The 24,838-nt window shown below is 45.2% G+C and overlaps 1 pseudogene; it reads left to right on the plus strand.

The window, feature by feature from the left end:
• LOC115126846 (lipoma-preferred partner homolog) overlaps positions 1-24,838 on the plus strand; it is a 582,609-nt pseudogene that overhangs the window by 440,584 nt on the left and 117,187 nt on the right.

Genomic DNA, 24,838 nt, shown 5'->3' on the forward strand with positions numbered 1-24,838 from the left:
AGATGGCATCATGTAGTTGGAGGGGTGGAGATGTCATCATGTAGTTGGAGGGGTGGAGATGCCATCATGTAGTTGGAGGGGTGGAGATGTCATCATGTAGTTGGAGGGGTGAGATGTCATCATGTAGTTGGAGGGGTGGAGATGTCATCATGTAGTTGGAGGGGTGGAGATGTCATCATGTAGTTGGAGGGGTGGAGATGCCATCATGTAGTTGGAGGGGTGGAGATGCCATCATGTAGTTGGAGGGGTGGAGATGTCATCATGTAGTTGGAGGGGTGGAGATGCCATCATGTAGTTGGAGGGGTGGAGATGCCATCATGTAGTTGGAGGGGTGGAGATGGCATCATGTAGTTGGAGGGGTGGAGATGGCATCATGTAGTTGGAGGGGTGGAGATGTCATCATGTAGTTGGAGGGGTGAGATGTCATCATTTAGTTGGAGGGGTGAGATGTCATCATTTAGTTGGAGGGGTGAGATGTCATCATGTAGTTGGAGGGGTGAGATGTCATCATGTAGTTGGAGGGGTGGAGATGTCATCATGTAGTTGGAGGGGTGGAGATGTCATCATGTAGTTGGAGGGGTGAGATGTCATCATGTAGTTGGAGGGGTGAGATGTCATCATGTAGTTGGAGGGGTGAGATGTCATCATGTAGTTGGAGGGGTGAGATGTCATCATGTAGTTGGAGGGGTGGAGATGTCATCATGTAGTTGGAGGGGTGGAGATGTCATCATGTAGTTGGAGGGGTGAGATGTCATCATGTAGTTGGAGGGGTGGAGATGCCATCATGTAGTTGGAGGGGTGAGATGTCATCATTTAGTTGGAGGGGTGGAGATGCCATCATGTAGTTGGAGGGGTGAGATGCCATAAAAAGTTGTGTAGCAGAGCAGTATAATTTGTTTTGTTGCTGCTACAGTTTGGTTGTTCCTGAAAAACAACAACATCTACACTCCTGGTCGGCGTCTCGGTTTTCTACCAGGGCACCTTGTTATTTCATAGCCCGCTGTAATCTAAACAATCTTCTTGAAATCCCCAAATATGTTTTGTGGTCTTGGTTATTTGTTTTGTCTGCAGTTGTCTGACTTTGTATTTTAATACTGCGAGGGGTTGTGTGTGTGTGTGTGTGTGTGTGTGTGTGTGTGTGTGTGTGTGTGTGACTAACACAACATAGTGTTACAAAGTTTGGCTTCCCACAAAAAAAAGTTCCTCCTTGCGTTGCAATGCTTCTTCATATGTGCAATGTTTGATTTCCGGCGATGCAAGATCAAATTGAGCCGCAAGTGTGCTCCCTCAATGTCTTTCATGTTGCTTGAATATCACGCAGTGTGAAAACAAAGAAGAAGAGAGAGAGAGGGGGATGTGAAGCATTCTGCCACTCAACACCCCCCATCCCCAAACAACAGCCTCTCTCTCCCTGTCACTACAAATACATTAGACATCTATTATTTATGGAATAGAGTCAGGGACTCTTTAATCTTTTCCTTTTAACCAATTAAATAGTGTAACCATTGTAAGCCTCCCCCGACTCGCTGGGAACAGCTCCTCTTCTTTTAAACAGCCCTTCTTCAAGTCTCCTTTTTCACTTTCCGTGTAAAAAATTTTTAAAAACGAGGCTGCTTCTGAGGGTTAGAATGAAAGGAGAAAAAGAGAGAGTGTGTCTTTGTGTGTCAAGTATAATGAACTCTCCCTCCCTCCCGTCCTCCCTCCCTCCTGTCCTCCCATCCTCCCTCCCTCCTGTCCTCCCGTCCTCCCTCCCGTACGTCCTCCCTCCCGTCCGTCCTCCCTCCCGTCCTTCCTTCCTCCCTCCCGTCCGTCCTCCCTCCCGTGCTCCCTCCCTCCCCGTCCCGTCCTCCCTCCCCGTCCTCCCTCCCGTCCTTCCTCCCGTCCTCCCTCCCGTCCGTCCTCCCTCCCGTGCTCCCTCCCTCCCGTCCGTCCTTCCTCCCGTCCGTCCTCCCTCCCGTCCTCCCTCCCGTCCGTCCTCCCTCCCGTCCTTCCTCCCGTCCTCCCTCCCGTCCTTCCTCCGTCCTCCCTCCCGTCCGTCCTCCCGTCCGTCCTCCCTCCCATCCTCCCTCCCCCGTCCTCCCTCCATCCTGTCCTCCCTCCCGTTCTCCATCCTGTCCTCCCTCCCGCCCTCCCTCCCATCCTCCCTCCCTCCTGTCCTCCCTCCCTCCCGTCCTCCCTCCCTCCCCGTCCGTTCATATTGCATTGGAATAGAATAGAATAACTATTTGAAGTAGTGATATTTAAAATGGTGGTTCCTTCCATTCCCTGCTCAGGAGGACACAAGGGAATGTTGTTTTTTTCTTCTCTTTCATGCTTACTTTATGCAGCCATCCATCCCGGGCTAAAATAGTTGGAAAGTATTCGGTATCATTTCCAGCAGGGATAGAAGATGATGTCTGTTTGATTGCTGTCCCTTATTATTGAGGGAGGTGCTTGAAGCAGCGTCTATTTCCTCGGTTGGCAGTTTATATCAAATTATTGATGTGATGTCGTTGTCAAATATTCTTCACTGTCTTTCTGTCTGTCTTCTTCCTCTTATCATACATTATGCTTTTCAAGTACAGAGACACAAGTTAGTTACACCCTTTAGAATAAATATTTTATTTACATAAGTATTCACACCACCGAGTCAATACTTTGTAGAAGCACCTTTGGTGGCGATTACAGCTTTGAGTCGTCTTGGGTATGTCTGGATCAGCTTTGAGTCGTCTTGGGTATGTCTGGATCAGCTTTGAGTCATCTTGGGTATGTCTGGATCAGCTTTGAGTCGTCTTGGGTATGTCTGTAACAGCTTTGCACATCTGGATTTGGGGATTTTCTCCCATTCTTCCTTACAGAATTTCTCATGCTCTGTTAAGTTAGATGGAGGGAGGCGGTGAACAACAATCTTCAAGTCTTTCCACAGATTTTCAATGGGATTTAAGTCTGGGCTTTGGCTGGGCTCTCAAGGACTTCCACATTGTTGCTCTGAAGCCATTCCAACGTTGCTTTGGCTGTATGCTTGGGGTCATTGTCAAATAGTATGTTGTGTAGATGGGTGAGAGAAAAACATCTATTTCATCTATTTTTGAATTCAGGTTGTAACACAACAAAATGTATTTTCCGCTTCCGAGTCAGATGATGTTGATGGACCATGTTTATGCCTACTTCCAATGGTGGTTGGTGCCATTTAAGATGAGGGAGGAGGATTATTTTCTGTTACAGCATATTGGAGGGCTGTCATTCATATTTGACCGAGCGGCTCGATTCGATCTTAAGTAGCAACATTTGAACTTGTGTTTTTTAAATATTTTATACATTGGATGAAAGTAGAGACTCAGAGCTACAAAATGTTAGATCATACATTTGAGGAACAATGGGAAAGTTATTCTGCTTTGAAAGTTGATAAACTTATTTTGTTTAGACATGTCGCTAGCTATCTTAAAAAATTAACCATAATCCCAACTCAAAACGTTACTACCCTGCAGGTAACTAACCATCCAGGTTCAATGTTAGCTAGCTATCTTAAAAAATGAACCATAATCCACAACTCAAAACGTTACTACCCTGCAGGTAACTAACCATCCAGGTTCAATGTTAGCTAGCTAGCTTAAAAAATTAACCATAATCCCAACTCAAAACGTTACTACCCTGCAGGTAACTAACCATCCAGGTTCAATGTTAGCTAGCTATCTTAAAAAATGAACCATAATCCCAACTCAAAACGTTACTACCCTGCAGGTAACTAACCATCCAGGTTCAATGTTAGCTAGCTATCTTAAAAAATGAACCATAATCCCAACTCAAAACGTTACTACCCTGCAGGTAACTAACCATCCAGGTTCAATGTTAGCTAGCTATCTTAAAAAATGAACCATAATCCACAACTCAAAATGTTACTACCCTGCAGGTAACTAACCATCCAGGTTCAATGTTAGCTAGCTAGCTTAAAAAATTAACCATAATCCCAACTCAAAACGTTACTACCCTGCAGGTAACTAACCATCCAGGTTCAATGTTAGCTAGCTATCTTAAAAAATGAACCATAATCCCAACTCAAAACGTTACTACCCTGCAGGTAACTAACCATCCAGGTTCAATGTTAGCTAGCTATCTTAAAAAATGAACCATAATCCCAACTCAAAACGTTACTACCCTGCAGGTAACTAACCATCCAGGTTCAATGTTAGCTAGCTATCTTAAAAAATGAACCATAATCCCAACTCAAAACGTTACTACCCTGCAGGTAACTAACCATCCAGGTTCAATGTTAGCTAGCTATCTTAAAAAATGAACCATAATCCCAACTCAAAACTCTTACTACCCTGCAGGTAACTAACCATCCAGGTTCAATGTTAGCTAGCTAGCTTAAAAAATGAACCATAATCCCAACTCAAAACGTTACTACCCTGCAGGTAACTAACCATCCAGCTTCAATGTTAGCTAGCTAGCTAACAGTACACTTTAACTTGAAATTAAAAAATACTTTTTGACAAAATTAGAAATATGTAATATCTGAAAATGTAGCTAGCTAGACTCTCTTACCTGTATACATGGATGGGCGCTTCTCCCTCTCTATCACAGATGCCATGGTTGCCCTTAGTTTGAAGATGTAATCCAGAGACAGGTGTTTTATACAACAGCCTTCTGTGTGTGTTCTCCTTTCGACTCACTCTGCATATTTCCAATCGAACACCAGAATTTTCTCCATCTCCTTAGCTATAATACTCTAATAGCACCGGGCATTCCACTGATTTCAAAACTCGGTCCTCCAGAAAGTGGAGAGCAGTTCTTCGTGATATCTTTAAAAATAATACTAACGCGTTAGAAAGGATTATCAACACTGAGCAGCTCATGTTATGGACAGAAACGTGCTACATGGCAGACCAATCCAAACTCATCTCTCGGAATATCCAGCCCATCCATTATCTCAGCCAATCATGGCTAGCGGGAAGGTTCCTGAAAACGTGTCACATATTCCCGTCACCCAGTTAAATGTAACATACATAGGTTTAGGATACTGCATCATACTTCAATTTTTCCCTACACCCATCATGAGGTTGCTACAACTTTGGCTATGAATTAAAGTTTACAAAGAAGGTGCGCACAGGTTGAGAGACATTTGAGTAATCGAGGTGACAGACATGGACACGTTCAATAACGCCTTGCACACTCTTAGTCCAACAGTTGCAAACAAGAGTTTCTATTGGACAAATCCAGATTTGTTCATGCCCGTTTTGCTCCGTTTGCTTCCGTTTAAGAAATGTTTTTCAACAGAATTGTCAGAATGAATGCACCCCTGATCACACGCAAACACAGTTCACTTTCATAGCAGCCACGTACAAACAGCATGATCCCTTTGATTTTGTATTCCTTCTAGCATCTTGTCCCATCTTTTCCCTTCACTTGTGGATTTCAGTGCACAACACATCAGCTGTCTGTGACCAAAAACCTTTCCAAGCCAAACCTTCATATCATAACCGCTAACTGCTACACACAGCCTACATCGTTGTCAACATAGCATCTAGAACTAACATGTTAGTTAGTTAGTAAGCCTGCTCCAATCATGCAGTAGAGTGTACAGTCAGCAAGGAGTTTTAACAGTTACACCAGTAGGCCACGTGGCAATAAATTAATCAAACCAAAAGCTTACCTTGACTTGGAAGAGTTCCGGTGTTGGATAGCCATAGCCAGCTAGCGAACATAGCATCCCTCTCTGTTGGATAGCCATAGCCAGCTAGCTAACATAGCATCCCTCTCTGTTGGATAGTCATAGCCAGCTAGCTAACATAGCATCCCTCTCTGTTGGATAGCCATAGCCAGCTAGCTAACATAGCATCCCTCTCTGTTGGATAGCCATAGCCAGCTAGCTAACATAGCATCCCTCTCTGTTTGAGCCGGGTAGGCTTCATTAGCTAGCTGCATTATTTTGCTCTCTCTCTCTCTCTCTTGCTTCTCCTTCATTTTTGAAGATATTCATTTGTTCAAAACTGTTCAACTATTGTCTTTCTCTCTCTTTGATTCAACTACTCACCACATTCGCTGTAGCTTGGTTTCAGTACTATATTCATTCTATATTAATTCTCTGATCCTTTGATTGGGTGGACAACATGTCAGTTCATGCTGCAAGAGCTCTGATAGGTTGGAGGATGTCCTCCGGATGTTGTCATAATTACTGTGTCAGTCTATGGAAGGGGGTGAGAAACACACGCCTTCTATGTTTTGTTTTGAAGTCAATGTAACCAAAGGAGGATGGATGCTAGCTGTCCTCCGGCTACACCATTGTGCTACCTTACAGAGTGCTGTTGAGGCTACTGTAGAGTTTCATTGAACAATTCTATGTTTTAATCAATTATTTGGTGACGTGAAATATTTAGTATAATTTTATCTACAAAGATAATTTTTTTTTAATGTTTCACGATTTTTATTATTATTTTTATTCTTCCTCTTCCACTGCTCATCATGGTGTCATGGAAAGGTGATTTCCACAAGGGGTTAAGCGCCCTGCCCAAGGGCACGGTGACAGACAAGTTCCCGACCGCCAAGTATCCAAAATCACCCCACAGTTTCTCGAGAGCTGCCCCTCAACCATCCAAAAATTCCCCCAAGCCACTGTCCCCCTCCAACCCAACCAAAACAACAACTAACAAAATGAAGAAAATAAAATAGGCAAAGGAAAACAACAGAAAACAAAAACAACAGACATCAAGGACAACACAAATCTAAACAGGAAGTCCAACTGAATAAATCAAAAAGTCAAATCAAATCAAATGTTATTTGTCACATACACATGGTTAGCAGATGTTAATGCGAGTGTAGCGAAATGCTTGTGCTTCTAGTTCCGACAATGCAATAATAACCAACCAGTAATCTAACTAACAATTCCAAAACTACTGTCTTATACACACAAGTGTAAGGGGATAAAGAATATGTACATAAGGATATATGAATGAGTGATGGTACAGAGCAGCATAGGCAAGATACAGTAGATGGTAGTATGTTGGAGTTCATGTGTGGCACTATTTACATGTGTGTGCGTTTGAATACGAGTGTGTGTGTGTGTGTGTATGCATGTGTATGTGCATATAAGCACCTGCACGGCATCAGCCTCAGGCAAACAGGCATCGGATGTAACAGCCCCTCAGTGTCAATTTGATGATGATGCTAATGGGATCGGACTCTGTAAATAGAACACATATGCCTGTCACGTTAGCCTCAGTGGTAGTTAGCTAGCTCACGTTGTCACGTTAGCCTCAGTGGTAGTTAGCTAGCTCACGGTTAGATACGGTTCGGTAGGCTATAGATACATTAGGTTAAGTTAACTTGTCACGTTAGCCTCAGTGGTATTTAGCTAGCTCACGGTTAGATACGGTTCTGTAGGCTATAGATAACTTTAGCTACATTAGGTTAAGTTAACTTGTCACGTTAGCCTCAGTGGTAGTTAGCTAGCTCACGGTTAGATACGGTTCGGTAGGCTATAGCTACATTAGGTTAAGTTAACTTGTCACGTTAGCCTCAGTGGTAGTTAGCTAGCTCACGGTTAGATACGGTTCGGTAGGCTATAGATAACTTTAGCTACATTAGGTTAAGTTAACTTGTCACGTTAGCCTCAGTGGTAGTTAGCTAGCTCACGGTTATATACGGTTCGGTAGGCTATAGATAACTTTAGCTACATTAGGTTAAGTTAACTTGCAAAGTTGCAAATCACATCACTAGCCTCTAGTGGCTAATTACATTGATTTGCTTTGTAATGTCTAGCCAGTATATTATGAAAGCTAGCTAAACTAGATGTTAGTTAAGATAAACAAAGGGAGTTTTAACTAACTAGTTCTGCTCGACATCTTGATGGAATGTTACCCAGCAGCCTGTGCTTGCTCGTAGTTTGCACATCCTCGTACATGAACACCGTGACTAAACTTTACAGTTGTTGTAGAAGTAAAAACAAATAGGTATTCGCAAGCTGGTGAACGAGTGGCTGGTGAACGAGTGGCTGGTGAACGAGTGGCTGGCGAACGAGTGGCTGGCGAACGAGTGGCTGGCGAACGAGTGGCTGGCGAACGAGTGGCTGGCGAACGAGTGGCTGGCGAACGAGTGGCTGGCGAACGAGTAGCTGGCGAACGAGTAGCTGGTGAACGAGTGTCTGGTGAACGAGTAGCTGGCGAACGCAGCGTGGGGAAATGCCCCTTTAAATATAAAAAGAGCAGCGTGGGGAAATGTCCCTTTAAATATAAAAAGAGCAGCGTGGGGAAATGTCACTTTAAATATAAAAAGAGCAGCGTGGGGAAATGTCCCTTTAAATATAATTACACGATTGTCATGGACTATAATACAACATTGAAGAACTTGTTCAATATGCGTTCGGAATATGTTTGTACTGCCTACGATGGATTCATGTGTATATTAAGGTAATTATGTCTGTGTATGTGCACGTCTGGCGACGTGTGGGGTGTGTGCTCGTCTTTGGCACTGTGTGTGTGTGTGTGTGTGAGAGTGTGTGTGTGTGTGTGTGTGTGTGTGTGTGTGTATATGACTATGCACAGCATGCACTCACACACAAATAGCTCACACACACCCAAACAAACACAAATAGCACACACACACACACACAAATGGCTCCTGAGGGCCCTAGCGATACCGAGCCACCAAAAGGGAAATGATTTCCGAGAGGTTTCCTTCTGGCTGTTTAAAGTGGGAGCCCTGTGGGACACGTTGGGCTCTCTTATCCACTCACTGAATATGCCCTGTGATCTGAAGACTATAACAGTGTCTCTGCCAATCTCTCCCACCCACCCACCCTCTCTCTTTCTCTCTCTCTCGCTCCCTTTCTCTCTCTTTCTCTCATTCCCCCTCTACCTCTGTAACTCTCTTTCTCTCACCCCCTACCTCTGTAACTCTCTTTCTCTCATTCCCCCACCCTACCTCTGTAACTCTCTTTCTCTCATCCCCCCCTACCTCTGTAACTCTCTTTCTCTCATTCCCCCTACCTCTGTAAATCTCTTTCTCTCATCCCCCCTATCTCTGTAACTCTCTTTCTCTCACCCCCCTACCTCTGTAACTCTCTTTCTCTCACCACCCCCCTCCCTCTGTAACTCTCTTTCTCTCATTCCCCCCCTACCTCTGTAACTCTCTTTCTCTCATTCCCCCTACCTCTGTAACTCTCTTTCTCTCATCCCCCCCCCTATCTCTGTAACTCTCTTTCTCTCATCCCCCCCTCCTTCCCTCTTTAACTCTCTTTCTCTCATTCCCCCCCACCTCTGTAACTCTCTTTCTCTCATCCCCCCTCCTTCCCTCTGTAACTCTCTTTCTCTCACCCCCCCACCTCTGTAACTCTCTTTCTCTCATTCCCCCCTCCTTCCCTCTGTAACTCTCACCCCCCCCCACCCCTGTAACTCTCTTTCTCTCATTCCCCCCTCCTTCCCTCTGTAACTCTCTTTCTCTCATCCCCCCACCTCTGTAACTCTCTCTCATTCTCCCTCTCCCCCTCCTTCCCACTGTAACTCTCTTTCTCTCATCCCCCCCCACCTCTGTAACTCTCTCTCATTCTCCCTCTCCCCCCTCCTTCCCTCTGTAACTCTCTCTATTTTTGTCTCCTTCCCTCCTGCCCCCTCCCCTCCTCCTCCTCCCCTCTGGCTCTCTGAAGTGATTACCAACCTGTGATTCCATTGACACCCACACATCCCCCCCCCTCGAGACGCGCGCCATCTCTAGTTTGTTTAATCTCTCTCCCCCGTACCGTTCTCATAGCGTACAGTAGGTAACACAGCCTCTGTAATTGAGGTGGAACCAGATGAAACCTGATAGCTGGGCCTGTTTGTGTAAAGTCACCCTGGAAGTCACCCTGAATAAGGACGTTTGCCAAATGGATTTTAAAACAATAGACATTTCAGAAAGTTTAGGGAGTGGCCAACTTCTTTTTTGGGGGGGGGGGGGGGGGGGGTCAGGAGAAAATTATTGAGTGGTCATGCTATGAATCCGGGCTATTTAATCACTTCCTAAGGTTCCTCTAGTTGTGATACCTGGAACAGATCCCTCTGCTTCGCTGTATATACACACACACACACACACACACACAGACACACACACACACACACACACACACACACACACACACACACACCTGGAACAGATGCAGCTTGTCCCCCATTTCTGTTTGATTCTTATGATGGAAACACAGGAAATGGAGCTGTAGTGGTGTCTGATTCTAATATATCCCCCTGCTTCGCTGTATATATACACACACACACACAAACACACACACACACACACACACATACAGACACACACACACACACACACACACACACACACACACACACACACACACAGACACACACACACACATACAGACACACACACATACACACACACACACACACACACACACACACACACACACACATACACACACCCTGACTCTGATATCTGCCTCAGTGTGTCTGATATCCCCTGTTTCCCATCTCCTGCCTCAGTGTGTCTGATATCCCCTGTTTCCCATCTCCTGCCTCAGTGTGTCTGATATCCCCTGTTTCCCATCTCCTGCCTCAGTGTGTCTGATATCCCATCTCCTGCCTCAGTGTGTCTGATATCCCCTGTTTCCCATCTCCTGCCTCAGTGTGTCTGATATCCCCTGTTTCCCATCTCCTGCCTCAGTGTGTCTGATATACCCTGTTTCCCATCTCCTGCCTCAGTGTGTCTGATATCCCATCTCCTGCCTCAGTGTGTCTGATATCCCCTGTTTCCCATCTCCTGCCTCAGTGTGTCTGATATCCCCTGTTTCCCATCTCCTGCCTCAGTGTGTCTGATATCCCCTGTTTCCCATCTCCTGCCTCAGTGTGTCTGATATCCCCTGTTTCCCATCTCCTGCCTCAGTGTGTCTGATATCCCCTGTTTCCCATCTCCTGCCTCAGTGTGTCTGATATCCCATCTCCTGCCTCAGTGTGTCTGATATCCCCTGTTTCCCATCTCCTGCCTCAGTGTGTCTGATATCCCCTGTTTCCCATCTCCTGCCTCAGTGTGTCTGATATACCCTGTTTCCCATCTCCTGCCTCAGTGTGTCTGATATCCCATCTCCTGCCTCAGTGTGTCTGATATCCCCTGTTTCCCATCTCCTGCCTCAGTGTGTCTGATATCCCCTGTTTCCCATCTCCTGCCTCAGTGTGTCTGATATCCCATCTCCTGTCTCAGTGTGTCTGATATCCCCTGTTTCCCATCTCCTGCCTCAGTGTGTCTGATATCCCATCTCCTGCCTCAGTGTGTCTGATATCCCATCTCCTGCCTCAGTGTGTCTGATATCCCATCTCCTGCCTCAGTGTGTCTGATATCCCATCTCCTGCCTCAGTGTGTCTGATATCCCATCTCCTGCCTCAGTGTGTCTGATATCCCCTGTTTCCCATCTCCTGCCTCAGTGTGTCTGATATCCCCTGTTTCCCATCTCCTGCCTCAGTGTGTCTGATATCCCCTGTTTCCCATCTCCTGCCTCAGTGTGTCTGATATCCCCTGTTTCCCATCTCCTGCCTCAGTGTGTCTGATATCCCCTGTTTCCCATGTCCTGCCTCAGTGTGTCTGATATCCCATCTCCTGCCTCAGTGTGTCTGATATCCCCTATTTCCCATCTCCTGCCTCAGTGTGTCTGATATCCCCTGTTTCCCATCTCCTGCCTCAGTGTGTCTGATATCCCCAGTTTCCCATCTCCTGCCTCAGTGTGTCTGATATCCCCTGTTTCCCATCTCCTGCCTCAGTGTGTCTGATATCCCCTGTTTCCCATCTCCTGCCTCAGTGTGTCTGATATCCCCTGTTTCCCATCTCCTGCCTCAGTGTGTCTGATATCCCATCTCCTGCCTCAGTGTGTCTGATATCCCCTGTTTCCCATATCCTGCCTCAGTGTGTCTGATATCCCATCTCCTGCCTCAGTGTGTCTGATATACCCTGTTTCCCATCTCCTGCCTCAGTGTGTCTGATATACCCTGTTTCCCATCTCCTGCCTCAGTGTGTCTGATATCCCATCTCCTGCCTCAGTGTGTCTGATATCCCCTGTTTCCCATCTCCTGCCTCAGTGTGTCTGATATCCCCTGTTTCCCATCTCCTGCCTCAGTGTGTCTGATATCCCCTGTTTCCCATCTCCTGCCTCAGTGTGTCTGATATCCCCTGTTTCCCATCTCCTGCCTCAGTGTGTCTGATATACCCTGTTTCCCATCTCCTGCCTCAGTGTGTCTGATATCCCATCTCCTGCCTCAGTGTGTCTGATATCCCCTGTTTCCCATCTCCTGCCTCAGTGTGTCTGATATCCCCTGTTTCCCATCTCCCCTCAGTGTGTCTGATATCCCATCTCCTGTCTCAGTGTGTCTGATATCCCCTGTTTCCCATCTCCTGCCTCAGTGTGTCTGATATCCCATCTCCTGCCTCAGTGTGTCTGATATCCCATCTCCTGCCTCAGTGTGTCTGATATCCCATCTCCTGCCTCAGTGTGTCTGATATCCCATCTCCTGCCTCAGTGTGTCTGATATCCCATCTCCTGCCTCAGTGTGTCTGATATCCCCTGTTTCCCATCTCCTGCCTCAGTGTGTCTGATATCCCCTGTTTCCCATCTCCTGCCTCAGTGTGTCTGATATCCCATCTCCTGTCTCAGTGTGTCTGATATCCCCTGTTTCCCATCTCCTGCCTCAGTGTGTCTGATATCCCATCTCCTGCCTCAGTGTGTCTGATATCCCATCTCCTGCCTCAGTGTGTCTGATATCCCATCTCCTGCCTCAGTGTGTCTGATATCCCATCTCCTGCCTCAGTGTGTCTGATATCCCATCTCCTGCCTCAGTGTGTCTGATATCCCCTGTTTCCCATCTCCTGCCTCAGTGTGTCTGATATCCCCTGTTTCCCATCTCCTGCCTCAGTGTGTCTGATATCCCCTGTTTCCCATCTCCTGCCTCAGTGTGTCTGATATCCCCTGTTTCCCATCTCCTGCCTCAGTGTGTCTGATATCCCATCTCCTGCCTCAGTGTGTCTGATATCCCATCTCCTGCCTCAGTGTGTCTGATATCCCCTGTTTCCCATCTCCTGCCTCAGTGTGTCTGATATCCCCTGTTTCCCATCTCCTGCCTCAGTGTGTCTGATATCCCCTGTTTCCCATCTCCTGCCTCAGTGTGTCTGATATCCCCTGTTTCCCATCTCCTGCCTCAGTGTGTCTGATATCCCATCTCCTGCCTCAGTGTGTCTGTAACACGAGTCCCGATCCAGACGCCAGATCAAGAAGATAAAAAGTGAAATTAAAAAATACTTTATTTTTTCTTCAGAGATTCTGTCTCTTTAGTGAAAAAAAAACATTGTAAGATATATTTTCTAAAACCGCATTATGGTAAAATATAAATGTTATTTTATCGCTAATTTATCTTGGGTCAAAAGATAAACTTCTCATTGAGTTGGGGACATCTTAAACTCAATTAAAGATATCTTCGAGTCAATTAAAGATATCAAAATGCCGTTTTTTCCACACTGTGTAATCTGTCTCTTTTCTGGCGCTATAATACCAGCTCAATATCAAAGTCAAGACGGAGACAGAGCCTACAAACGTTTTAGTATCTTTATCATTAAAACATTAACTGATTGTTTGACGTTTTCTAATCAATGTTGGCTGTGTCGCAATGTGATGCAGAGACTTTGTTTTAAATAAAGTGTCCCCAGGGGACGGCAGGGTAGCCTAGTGGTTAGAGAGTTGGGCTAGTAAACGAAAGGTTGCAAGTTCAAATCCCCGAGCTGACAAGGTACAAATCTGTCGTTCTGCCCCCTGAACAGGCAGTTAAACCCACTGTTCCTAGGCCGTCATTGAAAATAAGAATTTGTTCTTAACTGACTTGCCTGGTTAAATAAAGGTAAAATAAAAAAATTCCATCCTCGTCCGTATCCATGAACATTAGGATTTAGCTAAGAGTGTTACACTTCATTTTATTAGACTCAATTATACATATAGTATAGTTTGGAAATCATTTATTTGCATTCAAATCTATTTATCAATGTAGGTATAAATACAAATCTACAGTATGTCCATTGAAGCTATAGCAGGAGGGTGTGTAGTAAAAGTAGTGATAGCGGTACCTAACGATACCATCTTAATTAGCCAGAAAATGATGCCCCCCTCAGCATCAACGGCCTCAGATGTGTTCAGTTCTTGGTCCTTTCCGATATAAAGAATCATCTCAGACATTCCCTTGAGATGCTATCGGGCCTTGAATATGAAGTATTCTTAGTGTCCAATTCCTTTTGGCTTTGGTAGAAATCTTTACTTCACCAGACACTTGATTGCAGATCAATAGTCCTCGTTGATCTGTAAGATCTACATCTGGGGAGATCTGATCACGTGGTGATTTTATTACGGCCAGTTCAAGGAAACAGTGGTGTTGAATACATCATTCTGCTTCCTGTTATGATAAGATTAGTAGTTGGTTAGGGTTAAACTAGTAGTATCAGTTGGTTAGGGTTAAACTAGTAGTATCAGTTGGTTAGGGTTAAACTAGTAGTATCATTTGTTTAAACTAGTAGTATCAGTTGGTTAGGGTTAAACTAGTAGTATCAGTTGGTTAAACTAGTAGTATCAGTTGGTTAGGGTTAAACTAGTAGTATCAGTTGGTTAAACTAGTAGTATCAGTTGGTTAGGGTTAAACTAGTAGTATCAGTTGGTTAAACTAGTAGTATCATTTGGTTAGGGTTAAACTAGTAGTATCAGTTGGTTAAACTAGTAGTATCAGTTGGTTAGGGTTAAACTAGTAGTATCAGTTGGTTAGGGTTAAACTAGTAGTATCAGTTGGTTAAACTAGGACCTCTCTGATAAGATTAGTAGCTGGTTAGGGTTAAACTAGTAGTATCAGTTGGTTAAACTAGGACCTCTCTGATAAGATTAGTAGCTTATGTTTGATACATACTCATCTCATATGTATATACTGCACTCAGTTGGTTAGAGCAGGTAGTCTAGTGGTTAGAGCAGGTAGTCTAGTGGTTAGAGCAGGTAGTCTATCGGTTAGAGCAGGTAGTCTAGTGGTTAGAGCAGGTAGTCTAGTGGTTAGAGCAGGTAGTCTAGTAGTTAGAGCAGGTAGTCTAGTGGTTAGAGCAGGTAGTCTAGTGGTTAGAGCAGGTAGTCTAGTGGTTAGAGCAGGTAACCTAGTGGTTAGAGCAGGTAGTCTAGTGGTTAGAGCAGGTAGTCTAGTGGTTAGAGCAGGTAACCTAGTGGTTAGAGCAGGTAACCTAGTGGTTAGAGCAGGTAGTCTAGTGGTTAGAGCAGGTAGTCTAGTAGTTAGAGCAGGTAGTCTAGTGGTTAGAGCAGGTAGTCTAGTGGTTAGAGCAGGTAGTCTAGTAGTTAGAGACAGGTAACCTAGTGGTTAGAGCAGGTAGTCTAGTGGTTAGAGCAGGTAGCCCAGTGGTTAGAGTAGGTAGTCTAGTGGTTAGAGACAGGTAATCTAGTGGTTAGAGCAGGTAGTCTAGTAGTTAGAGCAGGTAGTCTAGTGGATAGAGCAGGTAACCTAGTGGTTAGAGCAGGTAGTCTAGTGGTTAGGGGCAGGTAGTCTAGTGGTTAGAGCAGGTAACCTAGTGGTTAGAGCAGGTAACCTAGTGGTTAGAGCAGGTAGTCTAGTAGTTAGAGCAGGTAGTCTAGTGGTTAGGGGCAGGTAGTCTAGTGGTTAGAGCAGGTAGTCTATTGGTTAGAGGCAGGTAGTCTAGTGGTTAGAGCAGGTAGTCTAGTGGTTAGAGCAGGTAGCCTAGTGGTTAGAGCAGGTAACCTAGTGGTTAGAGCAGGTGGCCTAGTGGTTAGAGCAGGTGGCCTAGTGGTTAGAGCAGGTAGTCTAGTGGTTAGAGCAGGTAGTCTAGTGGTTAGAGCAGGTAGCCTAGTGGTTAGAGCAGGTCGTCTAGTGGTTAGAGCAGGTAGCCTAGTGGTTAGAGCAGGTGGCCTAGTGGTTAGAGCAGGTGGCCTAGTGGTTAGAGCAGGTAGTCTAGTGGTTAGAGCAGGTAGTCTAGTGGTTAGAGCAGGTAGCCTAGTGGTTAGAGCAGGTCGTCTAGTGGTTAGAGCAGGTAGCCTAGTGGTTAGAGCAGGTAGCCTAGTGGTTAGGGGCAGGTAGTCTAGTGGTTAGAGCAGGTAGCCTAGTGGTTAGAGCAGGTAGCCTAGTGGTTAGAGCAGGTAGCCTAGTGGTTAGAGCAGGTAGTCTAGTAGTTAGAGCAGGTAGCCTAGTGGTTAGAGCAGGTAGCCTAGTGGTTAGGGGCAGGTAGTCTAGTGGTTAGAGCAGGTAGCCTAGTGGTTAGAGCAGGTAGCCTAGTGGTTAGAGCAGGTAGCCTAGTGGTTAGAGCAGGTAGCCTAGTGGTTATAGCTTTGGACTAGTAACCTGGAAGGTTGTACGATCAAATCCCTGAGCTGACAAGGTACAAATACAAAAAAAGGTTACAAAAAAAACCAATACAGTACATTGCCTCTCAAGTTATTACAGAGAGCGTGTGTTAACATGTTCAGAGAGTGTGTTGTCATGGTAACGTGTTCAGAGAGCGTGTTGTCATGTTAACATGTCTTCAGAGAGCGTGTTGTCATGGTAACATGTGTGCAGGGAACGTGTTGTCATGTTAACGTGTTCAGAGAGTATGTTGTCATGGTAACGTGTTCAGAGAGTGTGTTGTCATGTTAACGTGTCTTCAGAGAGCGTGTTGTCATGGCAACATGTGTGCAGGGAACGTGTTGTCATGGCAACGTGTGTGCAGGGAACGTGTTGTCATGTTAGCGTGTGTGCAGGGAACGCCTTGTCACGTTAACGTGTTCAGAGAGTGGGTTGTCATGTTAGCGTGTGTGCAGAGAGTGTGTTGTCATGTTAACTTGTGTTCAGAGAGAGTGTTGTCATGGTAACATGTGTACAGAGAGTGTGCTGTCATGGTAACGTGTTCAGAGAGTGTGTTGTCATGGTAACGTGTGTTTTCAGAGAGCATGTTGTCATGTTAACGTGTGTTCAGAGAGCATGTTGTCATGTTAACGTGTTCAGAGAGAGTGTTGTCATGGTAACGTGTGTTCAGAGAGAGTGTTGACATGTCACCATGTGTTCAGAGAGTGTGTTGCCATGGTAACGTGTGTTCAGAGAGAGTGCTGTCATGTTAACATGTTCAGACAGCGTGTTGTCATGTCACCGTGTGTTCAGAGAGTGTGTTGTCATGGTAACGTGTGTACAGTGCACGTGTTGTCATGGTAACGTGTTTAGAGAGCGTGTTGACATGTTACCGTGTGTTCAGAGAGCATGTTGTCATGGTAACGTGTGTTCAGAGAGCATGTCATGTTAACGTGTTCAGAGCGTGTGTTGGCATGGTGATGTGTGTACAGAGAGTGTGGTGTCATGTTAATGTGTGTACAGAGAGTGTGGTGTCATGGTAATGTTTGTTTAGAGAGTGTGTTGTCATGGTAATGTGTGTTCAGAGAGCATGTTGTCATGGTAGCATGTTCAGAGAGCATGTTGCCATGTTAACGTAGCCAGTCAGACAGACAGCCAAGTCGCTCTGGATAAGAGCGTCTGCTAAATGACTTAAATGTAAATGTTAAATGTCTGTGGACAGGGAGTCTAACTCTCCTTTCCTCCTGTAGCCAGACAGCCATACAGACAGATAGCCAGACAGGCAGACCTGTGGACAGAGGGTGTAGTGGCTTCCTTTCGTCTTTACCATAGCCACTGCCCAAGCCTGAAGCGGGGTTGTTTGGTACGCATACAGTCCACACTCAAGGTTTTCAAACGGCCAAACATTCAATGACATCTAGGGATATGGTGCAACAAAAATTTTTATTCTTCTTATATCTAACAAATAAATGATTCTCCAATCAACTTAAAGCATAGAATACTTTATATGGAAAATACATATTATGACCTGTCTGTATGTCTGTATGGTCAAAAAACTATACCGCTCCCGCATCTAGCAAGGACTCCCTCTCCCGAAGGCCCAACTTCCTGCCTTTATCCTAACACACTTACCACAATACAATGAATAGGCAAGAGGGGGGGCCAAAAACTAAGTTACACTAACAACAAATGAATATATCTCAATCAGGTAAATATAAATCATAAAGGTACGTACCTAATATTTCATCATTTACATTAATATTTAATATATTTACACAAATATACATGGAGCTCCATATGTTCAGTCTTTTATACAAATATGTCCAAATCGGCTCTAACAGAGGGTCTAACTCTCCTTTTCCTCCTGTAGCCAGACAGACAGACAGACAGACAGACAGACAGACAGACAGACAGACAGACAGACAGACAGACAGACAGACAGACAGACCTGTGGTCAGAGGGTCTAACTCTCCTTTTCCTCCTGTAGCCAGAAAGCCATACAGACAGCCATACAGACAGACAGACAGACAGACAGACAGACAGACAGACAGACATACAGCCAGACAGACCTGTGGTCAGAGGGTCTAACTCTCCTCCTCTACCCCAGGGCGGTCAGACAGACAGACAGACAGACAGACAGACAGATAGGGGATAGTGTGGTGGGTGAGGGTACCGGCTGTACCGCCATAGACCAGGTCTCTTTCAGCTGGATGAACCAGTCTAACCCCCCCATCTCCTCTCCTCCCCTACCCCAGGGCGGTGTGCCAGCTGTGGGGATAGTGTGGTGGGTGAGGGTACCGGCTGTACCGCCATAGACCAGGTCTTCCACGTGGACTGCTTCATCTGCATGACCTGCAGTGGCAGGCTGCGCGGGAAACCTTTCTACGCTGTGGAGAAGAAGGCCTACTGCGAGCCCTGCTACATCGTGAGTCTCAGTTCGTCTGTAAACACACACACACACACACACACACAAACCCTTCTACGCTGTGGAGAAGAAGGCCTACTGCGAGCCCTGCTACATCGTGAGTCTCCTCTTTCATCTTGCACACTTTACGAGTATACATTCACACAATACACACACACACACACACACACACACACACACACACACACACACACACACACACACACACACACACACACACACACACACACACACGCACGCACACACACACACACAAACCTTTCTGCACTGTAGAGAACGAGCCCTGCTACATCGTGAGTCTCCTCTTTCATCTTGCACACTTTACGAGTATACATTCACACAATACACACACACACACACACGCACACACACACAATACACACACGCACACACACACACACACACACACACACACAAACACAGTGTACACACATACCCTGCTACATCGTGAGTCTAAGCCCTTCGTCACACACCACACACACAAGAACAATCACAAGGTGTAGATGCCTACTGAGCTCTGCTATATTGTGACTCTCGGCCCGTCCATCTGTTTCTTTCGTCACTTTAATCTGTAAGTAACGTGTGTAAAGTACTTGCTGTTTCACTTCACACAGTCTACATGCTCTGTGTGTGTTTCTGCCACCTCACGTCTCTCCCGAAACATCAACACCCAGGGAGGTATAATGACATCATGTCTTCTTCTTTAACATGAGTCCAAATCATAGTATTCGAATTGGACAACGGAGGTCACTTCTCTAATGTTTACTCCACTTGTACACATTTCGAAGCATCGATGCGAGCTTCAACGAAAAGTATGGACAAAAATATGACTCAACCAATATGACTGTGGTGAGGGGGGGGGGTGATGAAGCGAGAGAAAATAAACTCTTACTTCAGAATGAAATGTTGCCTATGTACATTTCATATGTTGCCTGACTACAATATTTGCCCTTGATACGTTAATACATACATTCTGTGTTAATTTTGTTCATCTGCCTACAGTACCCCCTGTAGTGAGCGTATATCGCAACCCCATAATAAGTCAACAGGGCTAGCTAGCTAGCTAGCCACGAAGAATTGACAGCTAGCTAGTCATCTACCTTGTTCGTTTTAGGTATTTAGGTCGTTTTTTTAGGCTGTTTTAGGTATTATTTCGCCTTTTAAACTAGCTTGCTAGTTGATGTAGTTGTCTTGTTGTCTGTATTGCCATGGGCTGGCGGCAAATTGAGTTGAATAGGCAGTAACATTCAACTCCATCCAACTCCATCCAAACTGAGGATGGATGTGGATCCATCCTCAGTTTTCTCATATCCCAAACATCAAACTCTGTAACTGTTTTAAAGTCACCATTGGCCTCAAGGTGAAATCCCTGAGCGGTTTCCTTCCTCTCCGGCAACTGATTTAGGAAGGACGCCTGTATCTTTGTAGTGACTGGGTGTATTGATACACCATCCAAAGTGTCATTAATAACTGCACCATGCTCAAAGGGATAGTCAATATCTGCTTTTATTGCAAGACATTTTTACCAATCGGTGCCCTTCTTTGCGAGACATTGGAAAACCTCCCTGGTCTTTGTGGTTGAAATGCACTGCTCGACTGAGGGACCTTACAGATAATTGTATGTGTGGGGTACAGAGATGAGGTAGTCATTCAAAACTCATGTTAAACACTATTATTGCAGATAGGAAATGTCCTCAGTCAATAAGTATCCAACTTATTATGTGACTTGTTCAGCATTTCTACTCCTGAACTTATTTAGGCTCCTTGACATAACAAAGGGGTTGGATACTTATTGACTGAGGACATTTCAGGCTTGTTCCAACATCTAGTAGAAAGCCTTCCCAGAAGAGTGGAGGCTGTTATAGCAGCAATGTTCCAACATCTAGTGGAAAGCCTTCCCAGAAGAGTGGAGGCTGTTATAGCAGCAATGTTCCAACATCTAGTGGAAAGCCTTCCCAGAAGAGTGGAGGCTGTTATAGCAGCAATGTTCCAACATCTAGTGGAAAGCCTTCCCAGAAGAGTGGAGGCTGTTATAGCAGCAATGTTCCAACATCTAGTGGAAAGCCTTCCCAGAAGAGTGGAGGCTGTTATAGCAGCAATGTTCCAACATCTAGTGGAAAGCCTTCCCAGAAGAGTGGAGGCTGTTATAGCAGCAATGTTCCAACATCTAGTGGAAAGCCTTCCCAGAAGAGTGGAGGCTGTTATAGCAGCAATGTTCCAACATCTAGTGGAAAGCCTTCCCAGAAGAGAGGAGGCTGTTATAGCAGCAATGTTCCAACATCTAGTGGAAAGCCTTCCCAGAAGAGAGGAGGCTGTTATATTAGCAATGTTCCAACATCTAGTGGAAAGCCTTCCCAGAAGAGAGGAGGCTGTTATAGCAGCAATGTTCCAACATCTAGTGGAAAGCCTTCCCAGAAGAGTGGAGGCTGTTATAGCAGCAATGTTCCAACATCTAGTGGAAAGCCTTCCCAGAAGAGTAGAGGCTGTTATAGCAGCAAAGGGGGGGGGGGGACAACTCCATATTAATGACCATGATTTTAGAATGAGATGTTCGGCGAGCAGGTGTACACATACTTTTGGTCATGTAGGGTTAAATTGACTATGCAAAAGGATAGATAATAGACAGTAACAGCAGCGGGTAGCCATTTGATTAGCTATTTACCCATCTTGTAGCTTGGGGGTAGAAGCTGTTCAGGGTCCTGTTGGTTCCAGGCTTGGTGCTCTTGTACTGCTTGCCGTGCGGCAGCATAGAGAACAGCCTTGCGTGGCTGGAGTCTTTCAAGATATGTTGGTCCTTCTGACACCGCCTGGTATAGAGGACCTGGACGGCAGGGAGTTCGGCCCCAGTGATGTACTGGGCCGTACTCACCACCCTCTGTAGCGCCTTGCAGTCGGGTGCCTTACAGTTGCCGTACCAGGCGGTGATGTAGCCAGTCAAGATGCTCTCAATGGTGCAGCTGTAGGTGTTTTTGAGGACCTGAGGGCCAATGCCAAATCTTTTCAGCTTCCTGAGAGGGAAGAGGCACTACCGTGCCCTCTTCACAACTGTGTGGGTGTGTCAGGAACATGTTAATTCCTAAGTGATGTGGACACTGACGAACTTGAAGCTCTGGACCAGCTCCACTTCAGCCCTGTGGATGTGGATGTGGGGGTGGATGTGGATGTGGATGTGGGGGTGCTCACCCCCTTTGTGTGGACCACGATAAGGTCTTTGTCCTGCTGACGTTGAGGGAGAGGTTGTAATGCGGTAGCACAAGAGTGCGCAGTGCTTCTCAAATGAAAAATGTGTTTGTTCTCCACACTCTCATTCTAATAATAACATACTCAAGAGAATGCCCTCAAAGAATGCCCTCGGGGCATGGGAGTGTGGAGCCCAGTATGCATATTGAGAAATCCCCATTGTCTCTCCAGTGATTAGCCAGACTGTGTCTCTTCAGTGATTAGTCAGACTGTGTCTCCGGTGATTAGCCAGACTGTGTCTCCAGTGATTAGCCAGACTGTGTATCCAGTGATTAGCCAGACTGTGTCTCCAGTGATTAGCCAGACTGTGTCTCCAGTGATAAGCCAGACTGTGTCACCAGTGATAAGCCAGACTGTCTCCAGTGATAAGCCAGACTGTGTCTCCAGTGATTAGCCAGACTGTGTCTCCAGTGATAAGCCAGACTGTGTCTCCAATGATTAGCCAGACTGTGTCTCCAGTGATAAGCCAGACTGTGTCACCAGTGATAAGCCAGACTGTGTCACCAGTGATAAGCCAGACTGTGTCACCAGTGATAAGCCAGACTGTGTCACCAGTGATAAGCCAGACTGTGTCTCCAGTGATAAGCCAGACTGTGTCTCCAGTGATTAGCCAGACTGTGTCACCAGTGATAAGCCAGACTGTGTCTCCAGTGATTAGCCAGACTGTGTCTCCAGTGATAAGCCAGACTGTGTCTCCAGTGATAAGCCAGACTGTGTCACCAGTGATAAGCCAGACTGTGTCACCAGTGATAAGCCAGACTGTGTCACCAGTGATAAGCCAGACTGTGTCACCAGTGATAAGCCAGACTGTGTCACCAGTGATAAGCCAGACTGTGTCTCCAGTGATAAGCCAGACTGTGTCACCAGTGATAAGCCAGACTGTGTCACCAGTGATAAGCCAGACTGTGTCTCCAGTGATAAGCCAGACTGTGTCTCCAGTGATAAGCCAGACTGTGTCACCAGTGATAAGCCAGACTGTGTCACCAGTGATAAGCCAGACTGTGTCTCCAGTGATAAGCCAGACTGTGTCACCAGTGATAAGCCAGACTGTGTCACCAGTGATAAGCCAGACTGTGTCACCAGTGATAAGCCAGACTGTGTCACCAGTGATAAGCCAGACTGTGTCACCAGTGATAAGCCAGACTGTGTCACCATGCAGGCAGATCAATATTCTAATCATAATAATAATATAATAATAATAATAATAATCAATAATAGCAGTTTATCTGGAGGTACACTGGGTCACTTAGAAATGTCCTTGTTTTTGAAAGAAAAGCACATTTTTTGTCCATTAAATAACATCAAATTGCTCAGAAACACAGTGTAGACTCCTCTTTCTATTCTGGTTAGAGACAGTTCGCGCTGTTCTGTGAAGGGAGTAAGTAGTACACAGCTTTGTATGAGATCTTCAGTTTCTTGGCAGTTTCTCTCATGGAATAGCCTTCATTTCTCAGAACAAGAATAGACTGATGAGTTTCAGAAGAAAGGTCTTTGTTTCTGGCCATTTTGAGCCTGTAATCGAACATACAAAGGCTGATGCTCCAGATACTCAACTAGTCTAAAGAAAGACAGTTGTATTGCTTCTTTAATCAACACAACAGTTTTCAGCTGTGCTAACATAATTGCAAAAGGGTTTTCTAACGATCAATTAGCCTTTTTAAAATGATAAACTTGGATTAGCTAACACAAACGTGCCACTGGAACACAGGAGTGATGGTTGCTGATAATGGGCCTCTGTACGTCTATGTAGATATTCCATCAAAAATCAGCCGTTTCCAGCTACAATAGTCATTTACAACATTAAAAATGTCTACAATGTATTTCTAATCAATTTGATGTTATTCTAATGGAAGAAAAAAAAGAATAGTTTTTCTTTCAAAAAACAAGGACATTTCTAAGTGACCCCCCCAAACTTTTTAACGACACTGTACATCTGATAGAGAGATGAGACACAGTGGAAACACACTGGAGATGTGGAAAGTTGGATTGGATTACTTCCCTTTGTAGATTGGATAACAAATCCACCCCCCCACCCCCCCCCTCTTCATTTCTCCATTCCTTCCTTTTTTTGTAAAAAAAAATATTTAAAAAAATAAAAACCTTGGGAAAAAAAAAAAAAGTAATTGTATTTCTTCTCCTGAAGAGTCTGATTAAAACAGGAACTGAATGACAGTTCCTGTGTGATGTGGTTTAGCTTCTGGGAATGTGTTTGCATCCTAAACTGTACCTTATTGCTAAATCTTGCACTAGTTTTGACCGGTGTAAAAAAAAAAAAATGGGGTCTGTGGTCAAATGTAGTTCACTATATCGGGAATAGTGTCCCGTTTGGTCGACAGATTCTTGTCGAGGTTTCAGTAATAATCACAGAGAATCTTATGAAACGCTTCTCTCTGGTTAATTTTCCCGGAGTCTTGGGTTGCGCAACAGAAATACCAAAACTCTCTTGCGCAGTATAGAGAGGATGGACCACAAGAGATTGAGGTCCTTGAGAAAGAATCAACGTTTTTCTTTCCCGAAGTGTATTTTACAGCTATAAATGTAGTTTTTATGGGGGGGGGGGGGGGGGGGGGTAAATTTGAGTCATTCAGCCAAGTCAGTTTAGGTGGTACTTGTTTTCATAGATCAGATTTGACCAACTGGTCTCTCTTGTCACAGGTCTCATTCATCTCAATGAGAATAACCTGTAAAAGTTCATTGAAAATTAGGATATCTCACCATGGAAGTCCCGGTCAAATTGAAACCGCACATTCATTTCTAATTGAGGAATTCAGTCTGGGTTTTTTGGGTTTGTTTTTTTTGCATCACAGTATGTTGGTTTCCTCTTTAAACTTTCTTTCTCAACTTCCCCTTGTTAATCACG

This window comes from Oncorhynchus nerka, linkage group LG24 (genome assembly GCF_034236695.1).
Source record: "Oncorhynchus nerka isolate Pitt River linkage group LG24, Oner_Uvic_2.0, whole genome shotgun sequence".
Classification (NCBI taxonomy): Eukaryota; Metazoa; Chordata; class Actinopteri; order Salmoniformes; family Salmonidae; genus Oncorhynchus; species Oncorhynchus nerka.